Source organism: Artibeus jamaicensis, unplaced genomic scaffold, assembly GCF_021234435.1.
Source record: "Artibeus jamaicensis isolate MK-2021 breed Jamaican fruit bat unplaced genomic scaffold, CSHL_Jam_final contig_851, whole genome shotgun sequence".
Classification (NCBI taxonomy): Eukaryota; Metazoa; Chordata; class Mammalia; order Chiroptera; family Phyllostomidae; genus Artibeus; species Artibeus jamaicensis.
Window position 1 is genome coordinate 7,395,978 of NW_026521986.1, and position 13,772 is coordinate 7,409,749.

A 13,772-nucleotide genomic window follows, 5' to 3' on the forward strand; every position below is an offset into this window, starting at 1 on the left:
TTTTTATACCAGTCCTCATTCTTTGAAATATTATGAGATGTATCACAGGATATGCATATATGTTTAAAATTTAACATCAAGAAAAATTAGAATATGTGAAGACAAGACCAAAAACACAGAGATGGAGACCATCAGGAGCTGGGCAGCTGCTAAGCTAAACCTCAGTTTACTGAGCACTGAGTTTCATGGGCACCAACACACAAGGAGCTTGATGAGTTACCCAGCTTTCTGTGTTCAAGAAGAAGGAAGTGTGCCAATTCCTTAAGGGAAGTAAACTGTGTCCTTAAATTTTTTTCCCTAAAATACATTTCTCCCATGAAGCTTCAGGTCAGACGCAATGCAAGGATGGTGTCTCCAACAACAGAAACGCAGTCACAGGGCTTTGCCATTTCTCTCCGTGAAAGCCAGCAGGAGAACAAAACACAGCTCCTGAAAGCAGTCTGCTGGAGGCCAAGCAAGACAGCCTGACCACATCTTTCCTATGGCTGGCTCATCAAAGGAAGAACAAAGTATTTGAAGAAATGGATGGACCTTTCAACAGTCCTACACAAAGAATACTTTCTTTGTGGAAAACACTAGAGCAGTTGATCGTGGCCTGACCCATCTTCCAACTCTCCCTCTCTAAGAAATCTACTCCACCAAACCACCAAGACCCCATCTACCCTGGACACAGGTGGTTAAAACAGAGCAGGCATTTCATCAGGTGCCCATGCACCTGCAAAGCTCAGCTTGAAGGATAAGCTCAACCCATCAAACTGTTCCCCCAAAATGTTAATCCAAAGTCCCAGTTGGCACCAGAAATGGTTCTAAAGGCAAGGATGGGGAAGAGCATGATGGCCAATTGCTGAGATAGTGGAAGAAGATGTAGATGTCGTATGTAATAGGGAACAGCAAGCTGCTAAAGGGTAAGAACAGAGCACATCCACACACGGAATGAGAAACCCCATGAGTGAGAGACCACACAGCTCCTGAGAGAGAGATTGTGACCGTATACTTACCCCCAAAGCTGCCTCGGATCCAAAACCATCTCCCTTTTCCAGACCTAGCTATGATGACGGTCTTAATTCTGGATTCCTGGAGAGCCCTGGATTCTCATAATCAGCCCCTATTTTCTTTGTAAGGCTGAGTGGGTCTTTATTTCTTGAAAATAAGTGAGTCTGGCTAAAACATAGGCTTTTAATAAGAGTTAAACAACGTGTGGTATGATACTCTAGTCTCCACACTGCAGGCATTGTCTTGTCTGTTCTCACGCAGAGGCAGATCTGATACAGGAGTGATCAGAGCAGATGGTACAACACACAACAATGTGGATGAATCTCAGAGGCATTATGCTGCATGAACGGAGCTAGTCTCAAAAGATTACACTCTGTATGAATCCATTATATGTAATTCTTGAAAAGACAAAATAATAGTGATGGAGAATAGATCAGTGAGTCCCAGGGGTAGTGATTGTGGGAAAGCATGACTATGTTAAAGGATAGCACAAAGGAATTTTGGGGGTGATGGAACTGATACGTATCTTGATTGTAGTAGTGTTTGTATAAATCTATTCCTGTGTCTAAAGACAAAGAATTGTAAAAAGAAAAGAAGGGAAGGAAGGAGGGGTGATCTCTCTCTTGAGTAAGCAGGGTCCCTAAATAGACCTTCAGTCCAACCAGAAGGAGGGCCAACTCTCAGCAAAATCATCTCAGCTTATGTGGTCTTATCCTTATCTTTTGTCCCTCAATGCCTCCTTCTCTTCTTCCTGGCTGGCACTGCCTTCATAACAAAGTCAAGCCAAGGAAATGAACAGTGCAGGTTGAGTTTTGTGTATCAACCAAGAGGTGAAGGACATTTTGATAGGTCAGATTAGGTCTTGCCATCCTTCCTAAAATCACACCATGAATACAGAAAATCTTTTTATTCTTCCTACAAATGATCTTGGTCTGGAAGAAGCAGGCTAACCTAGAAGCAGCACTAAAATTTATCAGCAATAAGGAAAGAAAAATTCTAAGCAAGGAATAGGCTGATAAGAGGTTGGAAAGAATTAAGGCAAATGCAACTTTCACTTGAATCAGGATGATTATGCCCAAGAATTGAGATTAGAAAGCAAAGCCTTTCGGCTGTGGTTTAAACTATTTGGGGCTTCCCAGTGAGACAAGAAAGGGCCTTTCCTATGGCCCAGCCCAGCTTCCTGGTTCTGGCTGATAGTGATGTCTTTCTTTTTATCTCTTCTTTTCATACAGATATTTTCTTTGGGAACTTGCAGGGAAGTGTGGCTAGGGCAGCACAGAAAATGAACATTTCTGTGTTCCCTAACCAAACGTTACCATAATACTATCACGACCTTTCCCCAATGTGTTATTTTTAACAATGGCACCCTATTGCTCTAGACATCTTGGTGCTCTGCACAGTGACTAGGCCCATAGCACACAGCAAGTAACAGACATTTATTGAGTGGGAAGATGCAAATAGAGAAAGGGAGGGAGCCAAGGAGGGGGAAGGGATGAAAGAAGGTACAAACAGGAACAGCCTAAAGCTCACGCCCGAGGGAACACACTCTGTGAACACAGTATTCACTCATTCAGCAGGTATTTCTTGTGTTCCTGCTGAAGATCTCCCTCTCTTGTGTACTTAGCTACTCTCCACCCTCGTCCACTCTGCTCTGAGCCCCACGAGACCAAACTGTGAGGACCGCATCAACAGGGTGCCCTTACACCCAGCAACCAGCTGGAGTCAGTCACCGGGGAGTGCCAGCAGGAGATGAAGGAGGGCGAAGGGTCAGATCAGAGAGTTAATTTCCCTGCTCCCTCTTTCATGGGTTTCTTAGGCCAGCTTGCAGCCTTTGAATAAAGAGGCCCCCCTATTCACACAGCCCCCCAGGTCTTTGAGTTACAGCAACCCCCCACCCCTGCCCTGGCCATCCCTTCAGACTTGGGTGGTAAGGGCACAATGCTGTTGCTATACTGGTGCTGTACTATACCTTCTGGTTACCTGCATCCTACTCACACCTTTGTAAATAATCACTTCAGTAAACTTTGAGTTAACTCTTTTTGAGTCGTAGAGGAAAACGGGCCACATACTAAACCTGATGAGCTCAGGGGAGGGTCTGCACAGTGGGCCTTACAAACTCAGAGACTGAAAGCAAGCACATAGGATGATCTGAACATAAACATTCCTAACTCAAAGTAGGTCATGGTGGGTAGTGACGCCCTCGGCCTGTAGCTTCTTTGACCAAAGTCGATCTTTACCTTAAGCGAGCCTGTCCATTGCCTTTTTGCATCTAAGATAACATTCCTTTGGAATGTCAGTCTCCTTTTCCGGACACCTCAGGGCACAACCTCCCGGGACCACAGAGCCCCTCAAGGTTGTCTTGTTCCCCTCATACCATCTCTATGTGCTATAAATAAATGTTCATTATTAACTATTTTATACCCACCAATGTAAAAGAAGTATGTGATCTCAGTTTTATTTTTTATCCAATTTCAGAGACTTCTTCCTTTTGCTTTCTCCCACCTCCTTAATCTACCACTGATATCTCCTCCATTGAGTCTAATGTATAAAAACAGTTGTAAACCGCCATTCTCAGGGGCATTTTCTCAATACATTGAGGTTTTGCTTCCCAGCAATTGTCATCAGTTTGGCTAAAGTAAACACTTTTAAAGCTTTTTCATAAGCTGGACATTCTTTCATTAACAGATGCACTGGCTCCTTTCTGCGAGGCCCTGACTGATACCAGCAGCACCGTGGGCCAGGCACCATGCTAACCTGCTGGGCTGCAAATACAGTGAGTTGCTCCTCTAAGAGCTCACCATATAGTGGGTGACAGGCACGTCAAATAAATACCAGTGCAGGCTGGGGTATGCGGTGAAGGAGCTAAGCCGAAGGTGGTGCTGTCCGAAGCCAGTTTATGAAAATTCGTCCTGGATCTGCCTCTCAGCAAAGCAGTAGAGAGGTCCCATTGTGCACTAAGGAAAATCCAGAGATCACACTTGCAGAGCTCATCTTGCCAAGTTTTTTACTGGTCCCTGGAAGAATAAGGAATGACCTGTGTCATACTTTCAGTGTGTAGTTGCAGAAACAAAAGCAAGTTCAACATGAAATCTAGCTGTTCAACCGATTGGATTCTTCGGGTTCTCCCACTAGCTCACCACAGCCTCTTACATCAGTTTTCGGCTTCTGCTTACCCTTAACTAAGCTTTGCTAATTTCTTAACCTTTCAACGTAAAAAATATCAGTGTAGATTTTTTGGTGAGCAATTAGGGTTTTATTGGTCTCATATGACAAGAAAGCTGTGGCCGGTGGGCAGCTCAGCACTGCTCCTGAGGACTGAGATTCCGCGTCTGCCCTGCCCACTGCAGCGTGCGGGCGTTTCCCCTTCCTGCCGCTTCACCGTCACAGGATGACAGCCACACCCAGGCAGCACGGACAATTCAAGGACAGAAGGAAGCAGTAAGTTTTCCTCTCCGGCCTATACTATCTATCGGAAAAGTGGAGATATTTTCAGGTACCCCAAGCAGACTTCTCCTTGCATCTTACTGGCCAGAGGTCATTCACAGGATCCCTTCCAGCTGTAAGCAAAGCTAGGAAATCGATTACCTATTGATTACCTGGCTTTCATGTCTGTGCTTGGTCATCTTTTCCTGTCATGATCAAGTTCATTTCCCCCCAACTTTTTTTTGCACCTAACACAATTTTTTCTTACCAGTTCAGAAAGTCACTTCTCCAGCTTGCTAAAGAGATATTTCACGATATTTTTTCCCAAACATAAGACCCAGAAGAAAAGCTTAGACTAGTAATTCTTACTTCTCTTGACTTTCCTCTTTATTGGAAGATACTGTATGTCCTGACTGACCTCAAAAGCCTTAGCTATAATAATCTTGCGTGAAATAAAAGGAAACCTGTGTTAGTGTATAAAACAGTCACAATACATATCCTGGAGGATCTAAACTGGAACTTGAACAAGATCCTCAGATAAGTAGCAACAAAAGAGTGTCACAATTTTTTACAGAGGGGTGGAAGATAACTTCGACAAGACTCAGAAACAACAAAAAAGGAGAGTGGGAAGGCCATCTATACCAGGGATGGCCACTCGCTGCTTATGTGGTCATTATCATCCTTGCCACTGAAGTGCATAGGAGGCAGGGTGCCAAAGGGTCAAAAGCAGGGTCCCTGGAGCCACACTCTGGCACTACCACTTCCTAGCACCATGACTTTTGGCAAATTCCATGGCTGAGGTTCCTCGGCTTCCTCATCTATAAATGGAGATAATAATGGCACTTGTCTCATATGGCTATGGAGAATAGATGAAATATAAATTTAAAGCACTTTAAATAGAGTCTGGTTGATGGTAAATATTGTGAATAATAACAGTTTTTATTGTTACTATTATTGGAACTTTAATCCTTGGAGTAGTTTTGGTGTTAGTGGTAATAACAAGAAGAGACTGAGAGTTAGTGACCAGGTTGCAATCCTTCCACTCCCAATGATTACCTCAGTGAATTTGAATAAGTTATTTCCCCTTCCCAGACTACAGCTGTCCATGATGATATTACATCTAGTTCCTTACAGCTCTAAAATTCTATGGTTTTAATCCCAAAGTTTAGTCACTAATGTTTCAAAAGAAACATCATCTATAGAAAGGAATTCAGCTTATACTACCCAGATCCTGTTAACTAGAGAACAAGGACAAGTTACTATAAATAGGGGTCTCAGAGTACAAAATCTACTCCAAGAGGTAAACTGAGCACCCACCTTAGTTACAGGGCTCAGCTTGGTTCCCTCATTTTCTACCCAGCCCATTTCATTCCCAGGAAAAGTGCCCTCTCTCTATTCCTGACCTTGCCCTTGCATGACAACATATATATGTATTGTGTGCGTGTGTATATATGTACATACATATACATATATATATATTTATATATATATGAAAAATGCTGAATTATTTTCTGAAGGGTGGACTCCTTGTAGTATAGGTTTCCCTGCTAGGTGGGTGTTCTAGGAACCCTCTGTATCTGTGTACCAGCTGGTGTTGTTGTGAGAGGCTGCATTTGGCTTCAGTGAGTGTTTTTTAAAGACTCAACACGTTTGCCCATTTCATGGTGGGTGATTTACCAGCTCACCTGCCTACACTGTGCTGAGTGTTCTGCAGTTTTCGACCAAAAACAGCATGACTTATTTATTCAATATCACCCCTGAGCAACCTTTTTTTGTTTCACTGGATGTAAAATGTCCTCAAAGGGAAACATTTTGCTGATGTGGAAGAGGTGAAAAAAAATGGCAGAAGCACTAAAAGGCATCAAAATCAATAAGTTCAAAAACTGTTTTGAGCAGTGAAAAAACATGTTTTTAAAAATATTTTATTTATTTATTTTTAGAGAGAGGGGAAGGGAAGGAGAAAGAGAGGGAGAGAAACATCAATGTGTGGTTGCCTCTCATGTGTCCCCTACTGGGGACCTGGTCTACAACCCAGGCATGTGTCCTGACTGGGAATCGAACTGGTGACCCTTTGCTTCACAGGCCCATGCTCAATCCACTGAGCTACACCAGCCAAGGTGAAAAAACATCTTGATAGGTATATTGCATCAAATGGAGAGTACTTTGAAGGTGACTGAAGTTTAACATGTAAGAATAAATACACAATTTTTTAATAAATAAATTCTAGTTTGGGGATATACACACACATGTATATGTGTATGTATATATATATATATTTCTTGCAATATAGAAAGAACTTTATATACATTTTTGGTAATATTCTCAACAACATTGTGAAATAGCTATTATTGTCCCCATTTTACTCATTGCTAAACTATGGGTGAGAAGTTTAATACAGAAACTTGCTTGAGATCACACACTGAAAGTCATGGAGCTGTTTTTAAAAAACAAGGTCTGATTTGAGTCTGAAGCCCAAAGTCTGTCTCAGTCTCTGGGTGTCAGTCAGAACTGCTCTCAGAGCGGGTCTAGAGACCCCTGAGATAATGACCTTCACAGGCCCCTTTGCCATCCCTGTGTTGCCAGGCCCTTTGCAAGCTCTCATCTGTAAGTTCAGCCAGACCTTAGGCTCCAACCCCAATGCTGTTCCTGGACTTGTTGAGTTCAAGAAGCCTTAATAAAGGCCAATACTTAATGGTCCGGTAGCAAACCAACACAATCTCTAGTCCCTTTCTGACAGAGTCCTAATTTTACCTGCTTGTCATTGATCTTGTAGCCAACACCTGCATGACACCCCAGACTCAGGGAATGGGCCCCTGTACCAATCCCAAGTATAATACTGCTCAAAAATCCCATTTTTCCTCTCTCCATAAATAACTGTCAGCATCCAGCTGTCTGCCTTTGATTTATCCAAGACCTGCTGCTCCTTTTCCTATGTATTTACTTATTATTTATTGATCCCTGATATAAGCCAGCCCCATGCTTTCTTTGTCTCTGTCCTGAGGATGCAAACATGTTATATTAACACATCCCTTTCCGCTACCAACTATAATTAATCCATCTCCAATTATTGATTATTCAATACAAATCAACAAGGCAAATCTTTACTATTAAATATTTTTTACATTCCAAATTGGGTTACAATTTTCAATTTAAAAGGTATTTATCTTCTCTTCTAGCCACAGATGAGTTACAGCTTATTGGATCTTATGGGTCAGCAAAGATTATCCATTTTAAAAGGTGCCAGATGACTTCTTCAAGACGTATGTTCTATGAAAGGCAGAGCATCACCCCGAAGAAGAGTTCAGCCAATAGAAGAAAACAATGAGGTACCCTAAGGACACTGAGAAGCAAAAGGATAGACTGTAGATTTACTCAGGCCTGGATTTTAATCCTGTCTTAAACTCACACTAGCTTACTAGTACGGCAGTTTAGAAAAATGGTCCCAAGCTTGCCATCAACAGGTAGAGATACACAGCTAGCTACAGATATTGTATATACATGATGATACAAGTATACATTTGCACATGCATATACATATACGCATATTTTGGATTCTGTGACTGCTTGATCTACACAATACAGTAGAAATGAGGCTATGCCCATTTCCGGGCCCAGGCTTTCGAGGCTGGCATCCTCCACTTTCTGTCTCTTAAGATGCTTGATCTTCGAGCCCAGCCACCATGCTGTGGGGAAGTCCAAGCCACCCGACAGAGACGCCACATTGTAGAGCAAAGCCACAATTTAGCATCCTTGCCAGCTGTGCGAGGGAGCCCTGCTGGAAAAGAATGACCCAGACCCAGTGGAGCTGACCCAGCTGGCTCTGCATATAGCTGAATGAGCTGTTCCACCAACTCTTGCCCAAGTTGCAGGTTCATGTGCAAAATAAATTTGACTGTTTCAAGCCACTAAACTTGGCGGTGGTTTTTCTAATGCAACACTAACTGGAACACTGGTGGCCAAGTCCCTTAACCCTCTTTGAATTTCATATCCTTATATATAAAATGGGGGTAATAATAATACTTAACTCATAGGGTTTATCAAGAGGATTTAAAAGAGATAGTGAACTTGAAGTGTCTACCCTATATTCAGCACTCTGAGTGTCTTAGACCCAATCCCCCAGAAGCTGGCCCTGAGATGAGGACTCCTGTACACAGTATGTATTCAGGAAGTGCTCCCAGGATTGAGGATGTGGGGAACACAGGCATGAACGGGGAAGAAGCTGAGCACAGGTGCAATTTGGGGCCGAGTTTGTAGAGAGTGGCTTCCGTCTGATCCTGCAGGAGAACTCTGGAGTATAATTTACCCTGCATGAAGGGAACTAGGCTTTCGTGCCCCTGAATCCATCAGTCATTGGATAAGCGGTGTTCCTAGGGAATGTAAATGCCAAGGCAATCCTTGTGGCCAAGCAGGCCCTAGGAGGCTGGAGGAAGGAGCCTGAGACACAGTCCAGGCAGGATGGAGAGAAGAGGGTGAGCTGCAGATACTGGCTATTGGAAATGAAAAAACACCAACACCCTCTTTGTTGCACTTACCCCTCTCCAACACACATACACTCATGATCATTACAGAGATGTTCGGGGGGCATCTGGGTGGGACACCGACATCATCCAAGGCACAGACACTCAGAAATGCTAGTTCTCATGAGGATGTACCTTACTACGAGCCACCCTGCTCCCCGAGAGGAGTCCGACTGAATGAATTAGGAGGTGTTCTCCATGAGAAGATTTACACCAGTAAGACAGGGAGTAGTAAATAAAAGCAGCAGATTAGTGCAATATTACTAAATCCCATTATTCAGGTCCCTGCCTGGTAGATTTAACAAATGAGATCTATCTCTTCTTGGTGGATGCACAAGCATAAGTACCATCTAAATCAAGTCTGCAGAAAATAAACTGACCTGACGGATAGCTATCCTTTAGCTCAGCATCAGTGACGCATGGAGGATTTGGAGGAATTTGTGCCAGGAATCAGAGAATGTAGTATTTGTCTTGAATTAACTAATTTTTATAATCAGTGTACCGTGAGTGATACGCTCCTGCCAAAGCAGATTTGTGACCTGCCTGAAGTACCAATTATGTTCCAATTTATACAGTAAAATTTGTTTGGTAATATGAGGTGTTGCTGCAATTTTAACACATCAGCAAAGATGGAAATCAATTTATTTTCCTCAGTATTTGGCAACAAACTTCGTAAGTAAGAAAATGTGGGGTTTCTAAAACAAGGCAAGCCTTTTGCTTTAACCTTTTCTACTTCCTGGCTGCTGGCTGAGGGCCGGGTTTGTCCCCCTGTGGTTCCACTCCGACCCAAGACCGAGCTAGTGTCCCCTGGGCCACTTGCTTCTTAAGTTGTTGGGAAGAGCCTCCAGGACAGGCCTGTTTCTGAGTTGATGGGCTGGAGCTGAACTTGAAAAGTGTGTCAGAGATGACTACACATTGTTTTACCTGGCAAAGGAAGTGGGGCAGAAATTGGCACTCCTACTTTAGAAATAAGGAAACCAAGGCTCAAATATGACCAAGGATTTGCCAACAATAACAGTGAGACCCAAGTTCTAGATCCTCTGATAATAAATCCCGATTTCTGTCTCTGAAAGGAATTTGATGGTTCGGTCACTGTGTAAGCCTGCCCCTGTCTTCTGAGAGGATGAGAACATGAGGTCACTGAGACAGGTAGGAGCAGACCAGGCAGAGGAAGGGGGAGGGAACTGCAAGCACAGCAAAGGTGAGCAAGAGCGGGGAGGCTTATAAGCACGTGGCGAGACACCCGGTTTCCACCTGAGACGGAAAAATCGGGAAAGAACCTCACTTACACCTACCTAATTTAAATGGCCAAATAGCACATCCCAAACTTTACTGAAACTAACAGAGAGTTGAAGTAACAGGACAACCAGCTCACCCAAAACCTAAGGAAAGACAGGTGCTTTCGAGGAGAGGTGACAAGTCACAAGCTCTTGCTTACCTAGGACAGATAATATTGGACATTGGAGAATTCAGCTAAAATCGTTAACAAATTGGTAAAGGCCAAGTATGAGCTAGTGATGATACAGGGTGCAGCCAGGGGGGCCCCCAAAAAAAGATTTGGAATGGTGTCCAGAATTCAAAGTGTATAGGAATATTGGAGAGACATATAAGATGTCCTCACCCCCCCCCCCCCACAGGGGGAAGAAAGAATGGAGCCAGGGCCATTGAGAGCTATTTTGCATAGCAATAGTTTTGCAGCTAACCTCTGGAATGATTATTTAACATATCTATAACCTTTAACTGGTTTCATAGATACGTTAAATAGCAGTGGCCAAGTTTGGAGCCAAGGAGGAGGGAGAAGGTGGTGGCAGAGACTCAGAATGTAACTAGGGTCGGCGCTCCTGAGAAGGGAGAAGAGAGAAGGAACTAGCAGGGACTCGAGATGGGAACTGAGAGGCTGCTCTCCTGAGTGAGGAGGGCTTGGACTCAGGATGTAACTAAGGGCTGCTCTCCGGACTGAAGATGGAAACTAGGAGCTACACTCCTGAGTGAGAGGGAGTAGCAGGGACTGAGGATGGAACTAGGGGGGACTCAGGATGGAACTGGGAGTAGCAGGGACTCAAGATGGGAACTAGGAGCTGCGCTCCTGAGTGAGAAGAGACTCAGAATGTAACTAAGGGCTGCTCTCCGGAGTGAGTGGACTGGGACTCAGGAGGATGTAACTAAAGTCTGCACTCCTGAGTGAGAAGGGCTTGGACTCAAGATGGAACTAGCAGGGACTCAGGAGAATGGCAACTAAGGGCTGCTCTCTGGAGTGAGGGAGAAAGTGAGCAGGGACTCAAGATGGGAACTAAGGGGGCTACACTCCTGAGTGAGAAGGGCTTGGACTCAGGAGGTAATGAGGGGCTGCGCCCCAGAGGGAGGGTGCCACTGTGTGGGAGCTTGGAAAAGACTGGCTCCGAGACATGAAGGGTCCCCGCTTGGCCAGATGAGGGAGAGCCACGCGGTTTAAGCAGAGTGAGGACCCCTTCTAGGTGAGGTGAAAGAGGGAGCCACGTGGTTTTGGCAGGGTGTGGACCCCCTCCTTCCCAGGTGAAAGGGAAGAACCACGCAACTTTGCCAGAAGGGAGATCCCTGCAGCCAGGTGAAGAAGAAAGCCACATGCTTTTGGTGGAGTGCGGACTCCTGCAGCTTTGGTAGAAGAGGCCCACGCGGCTTTGGGGTGCCCCCTTTGGTTGCGGGGCCTGAAAAAGCAAGAGAGACTTTGACTGGAACTGGGTACAAAGGACTCATGCCAGTGGACCATGAGAGGGTAGCACAGTACTTTGGATTAACTCGAGATCCTGCACAGTGACACAGCTGACGGTGCCAGCGGCCTGCAACACAGACGTGTGCTCTTTTCCTGATTTACAGTACCCGGAGTTGGGACAGTGGGAGAAGGGAGCGCTGTGTGGGTGTAGGTGTATACCCTAAAGGACTTTGATATTTTAGTGGAGGCATTAGGCCTGAATAGCATTAAATAAACATTTTGTTACCTTTTCACAAATCTCTGGCATTGAGAGATGTCTTTCCAATTGGCGGCGGACAGAAGGGCCCAGTAGATTTTAGTAGATATTAGTATTTTGTTTTTGGGAGGGGCCCCTGTTGTATAGCAGTTTTGGGCATCCCTAGGTGGGCCAAATATTGTATTGCCCCTCCCTCAGACCTCTTCTTGTTCGGTAACAGTGAGAGTGTTCAGAACCCCTGTGGGCCAGTGAATATACAAGAAATCCACACACACTTGCATTCTCTTCTTTACGGACCTAACTGGGCACTTAAAAAATTCTGGCAAGAGTCCCGAGAAACCATCCCTCATGCGACAGTATTGGAGGAAGAAAACTGCAGCCGCTGCAGGAAACAACAAGAAACCTAACCCATACCCTGTGGCTCTGTCTCCCCAACTGAACAAACGCTTTAAAAAGGAGGAGAACAACACACACTGTGGCGTTAGGGCCAGGGGGGAAACCTAGGGCAGCTGAGAAAAGAATATAGACAAGAACCCTCTGCTCCCGGGGGTGGGGCAGTAATGCCTCCTGAGCCAGAAGCACCTCTGGGAGGGGGCGGAAGCCCTGGGAGCACCCAGGGGCAGAGCACCTCTCTGATGACGTCTACATATTCAGGGTGACAGAGAACACCTCTTCCACTCCCCACCACTTCCCGTGGCCAGGCTAACAAGCAGTGAGTACCAAATAACAATCAAATATCGCTGACTTAGGAAAGAGCTGAGAGAGGCTCTCGTGGAGGCACAAGTCAAAGAGACTCCTGAAACCTGAGAATGGAGAAGACATTAAGCAAAACCTGACAAAACAGCCTTCGCCCTAAACACAGGCAAAGCCGGAGAAATTTTAAACTCTGCATTAGTGCACTGAGGCTAACCATGGCACAAAAAATATTTACAGTCTCCACTACGCTATACAAAATGTCCAGCATTTTAAACTTAAAAGAACAGCTACTAGCCTTGATCTTGGCCAAAGGGCTGAGAAGAGATAAGATGTCCAGCTTTTTAAAAAATGAGAAAGCTGTGGAATAATGACTGATGTCTGGGAATCCAGATGTAGCCCCCCGCCACTCGTGCAGGCCCTCGTTCCTCCCTTTCCTCCATCAGGTCACCCAGTGCAAGCAGTGCAGTGTGATGACTCAGCCCTCAGGCCTTAAAGATCTAGAAAGAGAGGCCCAGTTCTTGTCCCCTGTTCACCAGCTGTGTGGTTATGGGTGTATTACTTAAACTCTCGAAACTTCGTTAGTTCACCTTTTAAGTGGAGATGATGACTGTGCCTGTCTGAGACGGCTTCGTGAGGAGTGAACGAAGATGATGCACAAAAGTCTTCAGCCCAGGGCGTACAGACCACAGCAAGTGCTCAATGGTTCCTGCCATTGTCATCCATTATTTCCATTCCTAGGGAAGACATTCTCTGGGGGAGTTCTCCATCAGGCTAAAATACACGTGTTGTTTAGAGACCATTTATTTAAATTTGGAACCTGTCAAGAGACATTAAAATCTATAGGTAGGAAGCAATGAAATCTGTTGTGGTTTTCCTGTCTCCTCTTTGGCAAAGTCAAGGAGAACAAAATGGGGCCAAAACACAGGGCCGCTGGCACTCTCTCCCTCACGGGCGGCGCCTGCCCTGCTCCTGACCACCGGGGTTGCTTCCTCTGCCTGCTTGTTGGTGCTCGGAATTCTTTAACTGAAACACTGTGATTCCACAACAGAAATGGGACTTAAAATATATGTAGTACTGGGATGGGTGATACAGTATATTACATTTCTATTAATGGAGAAAAGCAGGTTTTACATAAGGGGAAAAAGTGCCTTTTATGGGAAGAGTGAACAATTAGGAGGTTCTCCCTGAAAAAGGGAGA

At 44.8% G+C, this 13,772-nt stretch overlaps 1 non-coding gene across 1 annotated transcript; it reads right to left on the minus strand.

Moving 5' to 3' along the window:
- Nucleotides 1-12,718: 12,718 nt before the first annotated feature.
- Nucleotides 12,719-12,900, minus strand: LOC128628591 (U2 spliceosomal RNA). The gene has a single exon (XR_008393019.1). It is a non-coding gene; the product is annotated as a U2 spliceosomal RNA (small nuclear RNA).
- Between the last annotated feature and the right edge of the window lie 872 nt (nucleotides 12,901-13,772).